The sequence below is a fragment of the Pinus tabuliformis genome, chromosome 4_2, assembly GCF_031772625.1.
Source record: "Pinus tabuliformis cultivar Carrire ecotype Pingquan chromosome 4_2, CPIR1, whole genome shotgun sequence".
NCBI lineage: Eukaryota > Viridiplantae > Streptophyta > Pinopsida > Pinales > Pinaceae > Pinus > Pinus tabuliformis.
The window spans coordinates 491,839,342-491,856,720 of record NC_142304.1 but is presented as its reverse complement, the minus strand read 5'-3'; positions in this window follow the sequence as shown (position 1 = coordinate 491,856,720).

The window sequence follows — 17,379 nt, the reverse complement described above, 5'->3', positions numbered from 1 at the left end:
TTGTTTTGGCTTTTCTTTTTTGTCTTCCACTGCTTTTGAAATATTCTTCTTAGGCTGACCCTTATTTGCTGTAATGGGGACATCTCTATTTCTGAGGTTGTATTGCTTTTGAATTTCAAATATGGCATGCTGATAACCCTTTAAGAAATCTGAAGGTTCTTCCTCGGCTTTTTGTTGGCTAGACTCATCATGTTCCTCCTTTGTTAGAAAGATCTCTGAATCTTCTTCACCAAGACAATGAATAGATTCTTCAGGTTCCTCAAGCTCTTCCTCTCCATCTACCATATTTTGCTGAAACGGAGGTCTTACAGGAGGATCAGCTTGTTGATTTCTATTCTCCCTTGGCCTTTGCTGATTTTGAGGCCTTCTAAACTGAGGATTTCTAAACCGAGGTTCTTGTTGTGCTTGAGGAGCAGCAGTATTCCCAAGTGCTAATTGGTCCATCAATTTCTCCATAGTCTTCATCATGGTTTCAAATTTATCCTCTTGAGCAGAAGTAGAAGGCCTTTCCTCTTCCTTTATCTTAGTCTTAGCCATCTTGGACTTTTTAGCAGCAAGTATATTCACCTCTACTTTAATAGCATCATTTTGCATGTCAGCCAATGTAGCAGACTCTCTTTCTCTGAGTAAGAGAGAAAAGTCAGAATCAAAGGACTCAGCATATCTTAATTGTGCCAAAGCTCCAGGAGGTTTCAAGTGAGCTGGAATAGAATTATAAATCTTGTTAAACCTCTTAGAAAAATTTTGAATAGTCTCATCTGGAGTTCTTCTTAAATTATTGTATTCAGTGAGGGCCTGAACTGGATTAGTTCTATTTCCCCATTTCCTCAGAAAGCTATCTTCAAACTCAGCCCAACTGTGAATGCTACCAGCTCCCAAGGCCTTGAACCATTTCCTGACCTCTCCAATGAAAGACTGAGCAAACAATCTCAATTTGACATCTTCATCATCCACTTCATACCTATCAATAAAGTCATTGAATCTATCCACATGCTCTTCAGCTGTAATGTCCTCATCTCCTCCCCATGTTGGAATCCTAGCAGCATATTTATTTGGTAAATCATGCAGAACAGCAGGAAGAGCCAAAGGAGCATACCTAGCAGGTACGGCCATAATGAAAGGAGGAAGAGTGACAATAGGTATGTTATGACCAGAACTAGTATGAAATGTGGCCTGAGGGCTATTTGGACTTGCAGAGGCAGAGGACAAAATATGAGTACGAAAAGGACTATTAGGACTTTGTAAACCACTAACAAAAGAACTTCAATTTGGGAGAGGTAAACCAATCTTTGAGTTGAGCAGAATTTCGAAAGGGTCAAGCTCCTTGAGCTGTCTTAAATCTTCTTTCTCTAATAATAGCTCAGAAGAAACAATTTCCCAAAACTCCTCTTTATCTTTTTGTGAAATTAAAGAAGAAGTATCAATACCTCTCTTTTGTAGATCCAAAATAATACCAATTAATTCTTCTTCATTTTCGGACCTTAATATAACCTCTTGAACTTTATCATCAACAAGTTTATTCTCAGGACTTCTAGAAAATTCAGGAAATAATGACTTTGAAATACTTGAAGTACCTGGTATATCAGAAAATCTTTGTTTACTCCTTGAGATGATATTAGGATTTTCCACAGGACTAGGTGGATTTGGATCAGGGTTACTCCTTGTGTACCTTCCTTTCGAAGCCACCTTTAAACTTTTAAAGAACAAATGGAGTCACCAAGGTAGAATGCAGCCTCGAAAATCATTTGAACTCCTGCTACCTTCAGAAATTCAATCTTAAGCTCCCGGCAGACGCACCAAAATGTTATCACAAAATCACTACTGAGGGCTGCAACCAAGCAGGACTTCATGTAACTATTTCAACCTAGCTTTAGATCAAAGATTAGCCTCTTTGATCAGAGAGGGCTCTCTCACACACTCTTGATAAAAAACATTCACTACAAAAGATGGCTAACTCTTTATTCATTCATGAAAGCAAAGCTGGTTGGAAACATGTCAAACTGGTTCTCATTGGGCTATGGAGTCTCAGATATTAAGTAAACAAGGAAAACATAGTGATCTCATGGAAGTCAAGGCTCTTTGCATTACATGTCAAACATACTCCATCAAAACATAGCTTGCCAAACACACAGGAAGTCAGAGCATAGGATTATGAATTCTGAGTGATTGTGTTACAACAAGACTATAAAAGAACATAAAGTATAAAACACCATCATTATATTTGAACATAACAATCCATCGAGAATCTTGAGTAGAGAACAACACTGTTTTACTATTACTGTCAAAAAGATCTTACAATGGCCCAAAACAACTCTGTTTTTCTATAAAATGTCCAACCTTTTTTACATAAGAGTTATTTCTATATATAGCCAATCAAAAACACTACTACCTGAGACTCCTCAACAAGCATGAAGGGAGCTCGGAATTCTGTCATTAATGACCTTAACTATATCATAAACCAACTAATTAATTACAAGAGATATGGTGCTACGAAAACAGAGGACTCCATTACATTGACACTTCAAGTCTATCTCCTCGTATACTTTGCTGCGTTCTTGAAGCTTGCCACCTGTAGCACTACAATAATAACCAAACCAAACTGAAGATACATTCAATGGATGAGCAGCTTCGGATGCCTGATGTATAGATGATTCATCAACCAATAAGAATATGAACCCTATATTCACGGTTTCTGCCTCCCATTAGTGTTTATGCATTAATGATCATGTTTCAAGTCATTTAATCCCCTGATAGTCCCGTATGACTGAAGAAAACCAATGATCTGGCCATTCCATAACTGAACAGGTGTACCACTTAACACCTCGGCAGCTCTATCATAACCCTAAAAATTCGGACATAAAGTGAAACTTTCAACAAAAGACAAAATTTCACCTTTTCTTCGAATACTTACACCTGGCATCCTTTTTTAAACATCTGACTGACTTTCTATAGTCTCCATGCTGGCATTAAGTCATCCCTTTAAATATTTGCTGACCTCAGCATTCAAACTCAAGTTTTCAACATAAACATTCATCTACAGCAGTTTCGTAGCGCGCTACGAAACTGCTGTAGGTAATCAAAACTAAACACATGAACCTTAAAGCAACAATAACTCAGCTCTGTGATTTCTTCAGTCATTCTACACAGGTGTAAGGACATCAAAAAGTCTAAAAAGCTTTTAAAATGATGACAGCCAAAATATACCAAAATTTGGAAAGCACATTTTCCTTGGATCATTTAGCTAGTTTACCTAGCTTCCCTTTCAAGCTGCTGACTTCTTCCTTTAACATCTTGTTTTCTGCTCTTAAACTTGTATTCATTTGTTTCATAATTTTTGCCTGCTTCAGAGCTGGCACTGTCCACACATATACATCAGATACTGAGCTAGCTTGACTGATCAAACTTGTTTTACCCTTCATTACAGCCTTCTTATAACTTGTATATCTTACTGCCTTTTCCTTAAAAACATTTTGAACCTGAGGTATTTCTTCCTTTGTTGCTCCAGCTTGTTTCTTAATAGCAATCACATTTCCACTTTGACTGATAACAACCTTATTATCCTTGTTCTTGCTTTTGGCTGCTTGAACTATTTCAGAGAAGATTTCAAGTGCCTCTGTCCTAGGCATTTCCAAAGGTGCTTTCTCTTTCTGAGCTTTCTCTTCTTCTTTAATTTGCCTTCTAGTCACTGGTCTGCGTGGTTTAAAGGCATATTTTTCACTTGGTTCTTCAAACTTTAACCTTTTAGAAGCCCTTGACTTTTTAGAACTTTCAGGTGAGGACTGAGTTAGATCAATATGCATTGGTGGTACCAATTGATCTTGCTCAAGTTCAAGTGGTTCAATTTGTATTGGATGATCTTGCTCTAATTCAATGGCTTCAAGTAAGTCATTTAAACTACCCTTTGAAATAGGACTTTCTTCCACAGGGACTGACTTTCCTTTTTCTTTGCTTAGTTGGCCTCTAGTTCTCACCCTTGAAACCCTTTCAACTTCACTGGATTTAGTTTCATCTTTTCTTCTGTGAGTCTTCTGTTTTGATGACTGAGGTGTTTCCTTAGGAGATGACTTAGGGGTTTCTTTTTCAGATACTCTAGATGATTTTGGAGTTTTATCTACTGATGCTTCAGGTGTTTCTTTAACTGCTGGCTTAGGAGTTTTCTTCATTGATGCTTCAGCTGTTTCTTTAACTGCTACAGACCTCTCTGATTTCTTTGTTTTAGCTTTAGGCTTCTTATGGTCTGTCACTTCTCTCCTAATTTCAGCCAAAGTAGTTTCCTCACTCCTTTCTTCTCTTTCTCTCACAGGTAATGGAGTGAGGCCTGTTTTGCTTGGGAAACCGGCCATAAACACAAATGAATCCCAGTCTTTACCAATTTTTTGTAAACTATCCAACACCAGCAATTTTACTAGACCATGATGAAAAAGGGATGTTTCATAAGCATCTTTCTTTAACTGAATCTTATCACACATTTTGCTAATACTCCTGAACAAGTAAAAAGGTATGTCTATTGAACTCTTACCAGTGAAGTGTAACAGAAGCTTGAAGTGGTAGGAGTAAACTTTATTGTACCTACCCTCACATGTCAGGTACTTCTGGATACATGTCAATAGCATAGCATAATTCTCCTTTAGATAGCTCCTTGGGACAGCTTCAGTGAGATCTTCCTCTACATAAGGTGCCTTCAAAAACTCCTTGCATGGACCCATGTCAAACTTGAAGTTCTTGAACCATTCTTGGCCACCCCTCGGGATTTCTGTGACAGTGTAAATAACTTCAGGGGACACCGGAAACTCCAACATGGCCACCTTCGAATTCAGTCCAGTGAAGTTTAATGCGAAAGCCTTGGTCACTTCTGCATGTCCTCCCTTCAATTTTTCGCAAAATCGCCAGCAGCCAGCACTTCGAAATGCCTTTGCTACCTCTTCATCCCTGAGAGTAACATCTAACCCCTCCGGCTCTGTTCTCACACATTTACCAGAACGGTGTTCCTTTCTTTCCATGCTTCTTTGAGTATTTTTACACAAGGGACTGATGGTAGCTTGTAGCACGAAAACAATCTTCAGCTTTGGAGAGCAGGCTCGCTTGCAGTAGTCCGTTTAAATATAGGCTTGAGTTTTTCATATAGCAAACATGTTCATATGATATGAAGAACCCATTATGAAATGACCACCTCTTATAACATCCCCTAAACTGACACACAACTACATGACTTCGGACCTTATGGCGAAATAATGGCTTATCATGACATGGAGAGGGTGTGAAATGACAATCATAAACGGACTTGTGACTCACTACTCTTGGATTTGACATTCAGAGAAAAACGCTGCAAAAAACCCTGAAACCCCGATTTCGTAGCGCGGGCAGTTTAAATTTAACAGGATGCGCTACGAAATCGCTGAAAAACAGAGCGCTGCGAAAACACGAAAACATTATTTCGCAGCTAAACTGACCAATCACACCCGCGCTGCGAAACTGCGCAAGTACCAAAGACATCATACCCGCGCTGCGAAACTGCGCAAAGTACCAATGACATGACATGCTTTAACTAACAATGATGGAGGGTGTCTCATGATTTTTCCTTTACACGAATTCACACCAATAACTCTTGAATTTCAAATTTGAAATTGACATATACTAATAAACCTATTTACAAGACTTCAAGACTTTATAAAAACTTATGGACAACCTTATATACATGAACTATAGTTCCTAGTGATAACATATTCTACCTTTGTAGTTGATAGTGCCACTATAGATTGTTTCTTCCTCATCCAACTAATTGCACCTCCAAATAGGTTAAACACATACCCACTTGTAGATCTTCTTTGATCCATATCTCCAGCCCAGTCTGCATCAACAAAGCCACAGATATCCAACACTCTGTCCAATCCTAGTCTTCCTTAGTAGCACAAACCATAATCACTAGTGCCACACAAATACCTGAAAACCCACTTCACTGTTGTCCAATACTCCTTCCTTGGTTTTGACATAAACCTTCTCAATACTCCCACTGCATGTGCAATGTCTGGTCTAGTATAGACCATCACATACATCAGGCTACCGACTACACTTGCATATGGAACACTGGACATGTCCTCTTCCTCTTCTTGTTTCTTGGGACACTGTTCAACAGATAACTTCACACCAACAGGAATAGGAACCTTCACCGATTTACTATCCTTCATATTAAACCTCTGTAGTATTGTCTCGACATACTTCCTCTGGTTCAACCAGAGGTTTCTCTTTGCCCGGTCTCTTTTAATTTCCATGCCCAAAATATAGTTTGCAGCACCAAGATATTTCATGTCGAATTTGGAGGACAATTGGGTCTTCAAATCCTGGATAATTTTTGTCATTTCCAACCAACAACATATCATCCACATATAAGACCAAATAAATAACATGGTCACCAATTAATTTAAAATACACATAGTGATCTGCTTTGCTTCTGGTGAAGCAAAGTCCTTGTATAAATGTATCAAATTTCTGATACCAAATCCTTAGTGATTGTTTTAATCCATACAGAGACTTTTTTAACTTGCATACCAGTTCTTTCTTACCCTTCACCGTAAAGCCTTCAGGTTGCTTCATATAGATCACCTCTTCCAGATCCACGTGAAGAAATGTTGTCTTCACATCCATCTGTTCTACCTCAAAACCAAAAGCAACAAAAACAAATAAAATTAATCTAATAAAAGCTACCTTGGCAACAGGAGAAAAAATATCACCAAAATCAATTCCTGGCACCTGGGAATAACCTTTTTCTACCAACCAAGCTTTGTATTTCTCCACCTTTCCTTTTGCATTTGTCTTCTTCTTGAACACCCATTTGCTTCCAATGGGTTTCCTTCCAGTCGGCAACTCCACCAGAACCCAAGCCTCATTTTTGTGCAAAGATGGCATTTCATCAACCATGGCCTCTTTCCAGAGTTTTCCATCCTCTAAATCTACTGCTTCCTTCACAGTTCTAGGATCATCATCAGTAATAGATAAAGAAAAATTTGAACAGAAAGAAGATGGACTATACCTTTTTGGTTGCCTTCTTTCTCAAACTGATCTTCTCACAACTAGAGTTTGTGGATGTTCATCTTTTGATTCATCTTCTGCTGTAGAGTTTTTTTCCTCCTTTAGCTCAAACTCTATCTTCTCAGCTTCCTTTGGTTGGACTTCATGTTCAATAACATCTTTCACCTCTCTGAACACCACATCTCAGTTGTACACAACCTTCCTTGTTACTAGGTTCCAAAGCTTATAACCCTTTAAACCATCCTTATACCCAATAAAGATGCACTTTTCAGATTTACTATCCAACTTTATTCTTTTCTCCTTTGGAACATGTACATATGCATCACATTCAAATACCCTCAAATGTGAAAGAGAGGGTTTTTTACCAGTCCATACCTCTTGTGGAGTCTTATCCTCCAACGCCGATGAAGGTGATCTATTGTCCAGGTAACATGCAGTCTCCACCGCCTCTGCCTAGAATTCATGTCCTAACTCGGCACCACTGAGAATGCTTCTTGCCCTTTCCATCAACGTCTTGTTCATTCTTTCTACAACTCCATTTTGCTTAGGTGTGTATGGAGTAGTCTTATGTCGTGCTATACCACACTTCTTATAGAATTCTTCAAATTCTTTCTTGCAAAAATCTCCACCATTATCTGTCCTCGACACCTTTATCTTCTTCTATGTCTGGCTTTCCACCAAAGCCTTAAATTCTTTAAACATGTCAAAGACTTCATATTTCTTCTTAAGTAAATGTATCCATGTATTCCTTGAGAAGTCATCTATAAATGATACATAGTACACAGACTTACCCAATGATGGAACCTTCATAGGTCCAAACACATCACTGTGCACAAGCTCTAATATTTGTTTTGCCCTCTTACCACCTAAGGGGAAACTCACCCGATTCTGCTTCCCATATACACAATTTTCATAGAAATCAAAATCCAGAGAGATATTAGTCATACCTTATACCATACATTTACCATGAATTATTCGAAGGCCCTTCTCTCCAATATGTCCAAGCATTTGATGCCATAACATGGTCTTTTCTCCAGAGACCACTAGATTTTCTGCTCCACTTTCAGGAACCACAAAATTGTTTCAACCATCAACTACAGTGCTACCTTGCATCTTGTACAAAGTTCCAATCCAAACTCCCCGCATCAATACCAGTGCTCCCCGAATCATCTTGCAAGTATCCTTCTCGAACACTAATTTTACACCTGCATCATCTAGCTTGCTTACAGAAATCAGGTTTCTAGCCAATGCAGGAATATGCAGAACACCCAGAAGTGTTCTAATCCTTCCACCTTGCAAATTCAACTTAACTTTTCCACGACCAATGATTTTAGCCTTCCTGTCATCCCCCAAGAAGACATCACCATCATCATATTTCTCATACTCTCAGAACCACTCTCTATGGGGAGTGAAGTGAAAGGATGCACCTGAGTCAACCAACTATGCCTCATGATCTACATGTGTACTTGAAGAAGCCAAGTACACATCCCCACCTTCATTTGAGGTGGTTTTTTCCTCTGCAGAAGGAGCATCATCAAATCCCTTTCCTTTGTCAGGAGCTTTAGATTTACAGTCCCTTTTGTAGTGCCCTTCCTTTCTGCATTTCCAACACACCTTTACAGGTTTTCCAGGATATTTAGATCTCCCTCTAGATTTAGATGTCCCACTCGATGACTTATTTTTGTTTCTATTCCGGGACCTTCCTCGTACAGACAAGGCATCACCATTCTGGCTCTCCATATTTTCCATCTTATCTCCTCCATTAGTAAGGACAATACTATTTCATCAAACTGCAAGGCAATTGCATTGCTACCTATTGCAATAACCAAACTATTCCATGAATCTGGTAGAGAACACAACAAACTAATGCACTTATCTTCATCTAGAATTTTAATATCAACAGATAATAACTGACTTACCACAGTATTAAATGCGTTTAGATGCTCTGTCACCGAGTCTCCATCTTTCATCCTTAGGTTATACAGTTTTTTCCATAGGAACAGTTTATTCACCAGAGATTTAGATTGGTACAAAGTCCCTAACTTGTCCCACAAAGCCTTAGCCATAGATTCCCCTAATACATTCAACAATACTGAATCTGAGACACACAATCGTATTGTTCTCTTTGCCTTTTGATCCAACTTCTTCCATTATTCATTGGACACTCCCATTGGTTTAGTACCCGGATATACCACGATCCACTTATCTTTATCCACCAATAGATGCTCCATATTGAGTTCCCACAACTCAAAACTCTAACCATTAAATTTCTCGATCTCTATCTTTCCACTGCTCACCATCTTCTTTCACCACCAAAATCGATCCCACAGATCTCCCACTAAACAGGGTCTACCACAGGCCTGAGTGAAACCCCTTAGTAACAAAGGCATCCCCTTGAAGCCAAAACTACTCTGATACCAAATGTAGGTTTTAACCCCGTACAGAAATTACCTACATACAAATTCTAAAACACAGAAAATAACAAATGCAAGAGCATAACACATAAAACACATATACACAGAGATTTTCCCCTGGATCCCAAAACTGAGACTACCAGCTTGATTTTTCATTATGTTCCTTTCAATGTTACAATACATATATATACATGCTAAAGCATCTAATACCATGGACCGAAAACCATTGCGCCCAAAACCATGTGCGAAAACCATGCACAAAACCATAGGTAGGTACGCCCACATAATATAGGGTCCAAAAAGAATTCCCTGGGGTGCTGCCTCAGACCCCGTAGAGGGGGGCTAACCACTCCCGATGCGCAATTGATGCAACAAAGGGGGGGCTCCGCCCCCCCTCTAACCCCCCGGTTAACTAAGTGGGCTAGTCGTGGAAAGAATATAACACAACCCAATAGTATGAATATTCATTTATAAGTAACGTGATGGTTTAATTAGATTAGGGGAGAGGTTTCTAATGTTGTGCAGGGACCAATAGTTCTTATAGTACTAGTCCTACACACCCTTTAAAACATGACAAAAAACCATTCATAATTTAAATAACCATATTTAATATTAAGTTATATAAGTTATTAAATTATGTCCAAAATGGGCTCATATATTGATTGGTTACAACTATCAAACACTAGCCTTTAGCATCAGAATTTGACAAGACATCTTGTCCCAACTACCTCCAGTATCATTTACAAAACAAGACAGAATAAACTTGCAAAAATTCTATCCAATAATATCTAACAATACACCTATCACATTATACCAACCCCAACAAATCTCCACTAGAGCAGTTATGCACAAGGTTGAACAATGCCTACACAAAAAATGTAATGTATGTGTCAACCATAACTGCATATATGTTCATCAATGCAACCTACTCAAGGCAATAAATGACACCAACCCATTAAATTCAGGAATTAAACATAGGAAAGTACAAGGATCAACCATAAGAGTTTATTCGTCGTTGGATCACATCCAAATCAATCCACAACACACATTTGAATCCGAAATATGAAAATCCATGTCAATCCTACCTACCAATCAAATTCAACAACAAAGAACTATAAAACAACCTCAACCCTTACGAATTACATTTCAAACTTTCATTCTACTCATCTACAGCTGGAGACATACCATCAAAGACTGTGTGCACAATGTAATCAGGTTTGGACACTTAAGTTTTTGTCTTTCTATTTCATTCTAAGCTTGGGTTCTAGTTTCAATCTTCCATTAATTTACAATATGAAGCTACTATGTGTGAAATTGAAGACATAAATTAAACATCTTGAATTTTTTTGTTTTTTATTTCCTACCATTATTTTACAATATGAAGATATTGTGTGTGAAATTGCAGACATAAATTAAACATTCAAGATTCTTTTTTTTTTTAATTTCCTACTAAGCTTGGGTTATCGTTTCAATCTTCCATTAATTTGCAGTATGATGCTACTTGTGTGAAATTGCAGACAAAAATTAAGCATTCAAAAAAAAATAGCAACACTCTCATTTGCATGCTCATTTAAAAGATACTGTGAATCAAATTTCCATTTTAAACAACATTCACTCATACAAAATAAGACTGAGTTTATATTTTTGAAACAACATTCACTGACACAAAAAAATTAACAATATGCAAGTTGTTGCTTCCATGCCACGAGTTTCAATTGCAGATCTTACAAGAAACAGGAGGAGGCGAGGGACCAAAGGTACCCAACTGCGAAGCACTTCATTAGATGAGGAAAGGCTGGATGATGTGAATGCTCTCAATTCTTCGAGCAATGATGTTGATGTCCATGTGGTGGCATATCCTTTTGTCCCACCATCAACCACAGAGCCACCCTCAACTGCAATACAAGGTGCAAGCTCAACGAAGAAGATCAATGACATAAGAGGGTGGAAAAAGGAAGACATGCGAGCTACAATTGATAACATAGAGTTTAGGGGATATTTAGTGCATGCATCTGCAAAGAAACATAGGATTATTACCTCAAACATACATTATTGGATTAATGGGCTCACTCCTACAAAGCGTAGAGGGCTTGTTACAATTATGACTGAAGAGGAGGAGGCCGAGTTGGTTGTGTGGTGTAAGGAGATGGCCCAATTTGGACATGGGTTAGAGTTGATACAACTCAAATCCCCATTAGCTCAAATTTGTCAAGGGAGACCAAACCCCTTCAAAGTTGGGTTTCCTGGAAGTGGAGAGGGTTTAAAAAAAGGCATCCAAAGCTTGTGTTATGTGTAAGCAAAGGCCTTGAAAGAGACAAGGATTTAAATACACCCTGCAACTGTGTCTAATTTTTATAACACCCTTTCCCATGCATATGAGAAACACTCTTATGCCCCAAACCATATCTAAAACTATGACAAAAGAGGCTTACAGGCAGGAAGGAATTGTGGCATGCAAGTAATTTCCAAGAGAGGGAGCAGAAATGTGCCTACAATTTTTCCTAAGCAGGGAGTGGATCACTATTCTTTGTTGTGTCAATGCAACTGGTTCTTCAATCCCAGGTTTTTATTCATTCAAAGGTAAAACTCAACTTAAAAACTATATACAAAATGTGAACTAGGTGCATGCATGGTTGCACACTTCCATACATGGATGACAAAGGAACTCTTCTTGAATTGTATTTGTCACTTTGTTGGATCTGTATTAGGTGATGTATCGCCTCAAAACATACATATACTCGTTTTATATGGCCATGGAAACCACATGGCTATGTAGACAATTGAGGATGCCAACTATTTGGTTAATGACCTATTAACATTATTGGCTCATACTACTAACATATTACAACCCCTTGATGTCAGTGTGTTCGGGCCTTTCAATAACTCTTTTAGGGTAAAGTGAGCTTCATGGATAGCAAAGAATCTAGGGGTGGAGGTGAAAATATTTGAGCTAGCTAAGATTTCAAGTAATTTAAAAGGACTCTAACACCTTCTAATATCAAGGCTAGATTTAGGAGGGCTAGAATTTGGCCATTGAATGTTGATGCTCTTATGCATGATACCGGTTGCAACTAGGGATTTAATTGGAAGGTCAAGAAGTAGAGGACTTACATGACTAGGTTTATGCCCAAGAAGATGTGGATGGGCAGGAATATGTTATTGTTGCTAAATGTATGATATCCCTTTCTCAATGGAACTTTTATGCTGATGATTATGAACATGTAAGTGAGATACAATTCAGTCATGAACCATTTTTCAATAATAGGGAGGTCGTCACACCCACTAAACCACCTGCTAATTTTTCATGTGATATTCCATATAAGGTAGTTGATCATGAGAATGACAATGAAAATGTGGTTTCAAATGATAACGCAGCAAGAATCAACAATGATCGAATGAGCATGCCAACCTAAGTAACCCCACCATCATGGTTGGCAGATGACATGATGAATATCAACAAACATAATGTGTCATCCACCAATGAGGAAAGCATGGCCATGCCTTCACAACCAGTAGAGTTGAACACTAAACTTGTTCATTATTTTTTGGAAAATAGATCACTGGAAGAAGAATCTGTTCAGAATGAGTTACCATATGAAGACAACAATGGGGTTCAATCAGGTTTCCCTGAGGTTGAAAGGTAAGAGCCAGTCCATTAGGAGCATGTGACAATGAAGTAGTCAATACTTGATAGGTTCCTAAGGCTACTAACAGAGAGAGTGAAGGCCTCATCAAGGCACTCAAAAAAAGACTATATTCGTTTAGGGAGGAGTTCACGGTTACTCACCTCTAAAGAATATATGAACCTAATGTTTGATTGAATTGAACGCAAAAAATTTGAAATTTAGGAATCTAAATAGATAAAGAAGGAGTTGGACAAGGAAAAGAGAGATGCAAGAATTGCAACAACATAATCTTAGGCAAAGGAAAGGCTCGAAAGATAGAAAACAAGGGAAGAAAAGGAACATAACAAATAATTGGCAAGGCAAGAGAGGGAGGCAAGAAAGGCTCAACAAATGTTGGAAAAAGGAGGGGTGACAGACAAGGAATATTATTGTACAACCCAACTTGATGTAAATAGGATGATGTCCAAAACTTTGGACCACATTTCATATCATACACCATCATACTAGGGCTTGATTAACATCCAAGTCCCCCGCTATCAGCTAGGGGTTATATGTTGGAAGAATCACCGCACCTCTATAGAATCCATAATTTCCACCCTGGGGATCCTAGTTACTGGCTTGTAATGTTTACCAACACTTGCGGGTTTTGGTGTAACGGCAAACCTCCACATGGTATCAGAGCTTGGACCCAGGTTCGATTCCCCCAAGTTGCGTTTGAGGGGGGGTGTTGGAAGAATCACCGCACCTCTATAGAATCCATAATTTCCACCCTGGGGATCCTAGTTACTGGCTTGTAATGTTTACCAACACCTGCGGGTTTTGGTGTAACGGCAAACCTCCACATTATACCCACCTCCTATACACCTACTAGTGCTGGTGTAAATCCTATGTATTATAGGACACCTCAACTTAGTGTTGGGGTTAGTATAACAAGTGGAAAGTTCAGCTACTCAATCCCTCCATGGCTACAAGGAGAAAAATGGACTCAAACATATGGCAACAACTTGGCTCAGGCAAGTAACTCAACAAGTTTGGACAATGCAAAAAATTATGGTCATCAAACATAGGCATGGCATGACGTTTTTGTTTGTAACCACATTGCAATGTGGATTTTGTAAGGATATACTTCCCTGCATGTTACATGGCCATTTTGGATATAGTTCCATAGTTTTTTGGATACATTTCAACAAACATTTGAACATGTCGTTTAATATAATAGTTAAATATACAATGTGTTCAATTATGGTTTACTTATGATTTATTGTGTTTTGCCTTTGATTGCATGTGCTTGTTTTGTAGTTGCCAACTGAAAGTAGTGAGTACATATATTCATGGATACATATACCAGAAAACACGCACAGATAGATATTTTCATTGTTGATTACACATATATTTGTAGTTGTGCCTTCACATTCATGGTTGATTACACATGCAATTAGTTGGAATACATACCAGAAAACAAAACAAAAAACAAGTATTGATTCACATACTGAACACATATGCATTGCAATCATATACAAGTAACGATTCATAACGAATTTTTCTTCAAGTAAGTACATTTTTATTCTCTGAGAATTGACCTTTTAAGCATGTTCAAAGTCCATGGAAAATACAGGGAGATCGAGTTTGATCTTGTCTTCTTGTCTCAAGTCATAAAGTGATGTATCAAATCTTTATTGTATATGCTATGTATCCATAATAGTCAGCTAAATCCTTCCTCTGTGCTTACTTGTATCCTTAGAGCTTGTTTAAACATAGGTCATAGGTTGGGATCTGCCTATGTAACCAATGAGTTGTAGGTTATCTAAATCTTATAGTTTGTCACCTTTGGATAAGCTCTATAAATCTTAACCACTGTGATATAAGTGAATCAATACTACTAATTTATATAAATCAGTGAATCAAGACTAATAATCTATATAAATCAGTATGTTATGGCTTATATGATAATTAATGTAAGATAACATCTATTTTTAGTCATGAAATTTTATTTAGCTTGTAACAATGAAAGAAAAATAAAAGTACAAACATCACCAAGTAAAACAGTTATTCTTGTTTTAGAAGGTCAAGGAACATGTTCATAAACAACTGTGGGAAAAAATTCTGAAATAGCCTCCCAGAAGGAGGAAACGGAACAAATTTCCAAACAACCATGAACTTGCAAATATTTTGTATATGATATTGTTGATTTCCTGTTTCAACCATACTCATTTCAGAACACCTTGTGATTCCCTAGTTCAAGTAAAGTGGTTCCATCTTTATTAACACTTTGATTTTTCTAATAACAAAAACACAGATGCTACCCAACTTTTTCTATAGATTTTGAGAGCCACAAACTTTGATTTAATTTTTATAAAATATCTAGTTGTCTCTAAACATGGCCAATACGATAGAAAATAGTCCAATGATTATTGTTTGTTGGTAGTAAATGATGCATCTCAAACAAATATTACCTGTAGAATGAAGAAAATATATATCATAGCAAGTTGTACAAGAAATACAATGCATCAAAAGTAAGTTGGATGGGTAGAAAAGACCAAGGACCAGTAAGGCACCAAGACAGAAGCCCTAGGACATGAATAGTTGACAAAGATGTCTTAGGTTCAGTGACAACCATGATCTATCCTAACATTCAATGTTGGAAGAAGCTTGGATATGAGATTCTTTCTTAATTGTGAACAGTGAAATAGTAAAATGGAAATGAGATAACAAAATTTACAACTAACATATGTTTTACTTTTAAATAGACAAGAAAAATTCCAATCAACAAAATAAGAACCTCCCAAACCACAAATAAAACAAAAAATAACCAAAATTGTAAGAGTCGTCTTTTAGGATGAGACTAGCATGTTTGCAATCATACATGTTGTTGACAACTAATGTAGAAAAATGCTAACCCAACATCCATTTAGGAAAAAAATAGTTCGAGCGCTGAAACTATGCTAGAGGATGTCTCTTGAAACATAATATCTGCAGACATACATGTTGTTGATAACGAATGTATACAAATGCTAACCAAATATCCATTCAGGAAAAAAATAGTTTGAGCCCTAAAACTATGCTAGAGCCTTAAAACAAATTTAGTGATTTTTACAGCATTTTAATACAATGAGGGCCACAGAAGCCATAGAAATTTTGGTAGCATTTCATTACAATACTGGTAGCTACAAAAATTCTAGTAGCATTTCATTACAATCCTGATTGCTACATAAATTTTGGCAGCATTTCATTACAATCTTGGCAACCATAGAAGCCACAGAAAAACATTGAACGCATAGAAGCCAAGGAAGCCACAAAAAAACCTCAAATCCAAAAAATCCTAAAAAACCATTTAACCGGTGAAAACCCCCCAAATTATATAGAACCTAAGTTATCACAAAAGCCACAAGTAGAATGACAAAATGACAAACATAAGTTGAATGGTGTGAATATCAAGAAAATTGTTGTTTTGACAAACACATATGCAGTTATAATTGGCGGGATGAATAATCCTACCAAAGAATGATGATGCCATTTCCTCCAACCTATAAACACCTTTTGTAGCAAGATGACCAATGTGTCTAGTTTTGGGTCGAAAAGGGTCGAACAAGCAGGTGAAATGGAGCAATGTTCCTCCAAATTTGAACCACATTGTAGGACATGGAAACTCACAAAAATTTTGTGTCACCTGAGAAATGAACCTCCTTGTTGTTCCCAAACCCCACCTATGTGACTGAACAATGCCATTACGCGCAAGAAACATACACCACATACACAAGGAATAGACACCACGTACATAAGAACTGGCAAAGCAGAATGACTAACTTTTGGGCATGAACAAGAAGGAAAACACCCTCCAAACGTTGACCACAACGAAACCTTAAACCATACGATGTGATAGAGGTAGATGGAAAGCAGTGACATAGACAGATGATAAAGCCAAATGGGCATGTGTCATATAGCTAATGTGGCCTTCTAGATGTCTATTGTGGTCCTCGTAGGGTGATCGCACACCTACTGGCCTCCCTCCCCTAAAGTAGTTTATCATGATGTATAAATAAATTTTAAATTAAAATATCAATATCTTAGGATTAGGTGATTATCGAGATGGTGGAGGGGATTTCGTCACCGTGCCTAGGAAATGAAATGGGGATGTGACATCTCACCTAATTCATAAATACCATTTATCCTAAAAACATTAATATAAATTATATTTCAAGAATGTATAAATTTTTTCTTTTTCTTTTTTTAAGTCAAATTTCTATATATAGTTTCAAAAGGAAATACATCAGAGGAAAAACGCAGGTAGTCTTGCCTCAACTAGGTTTGTTGAC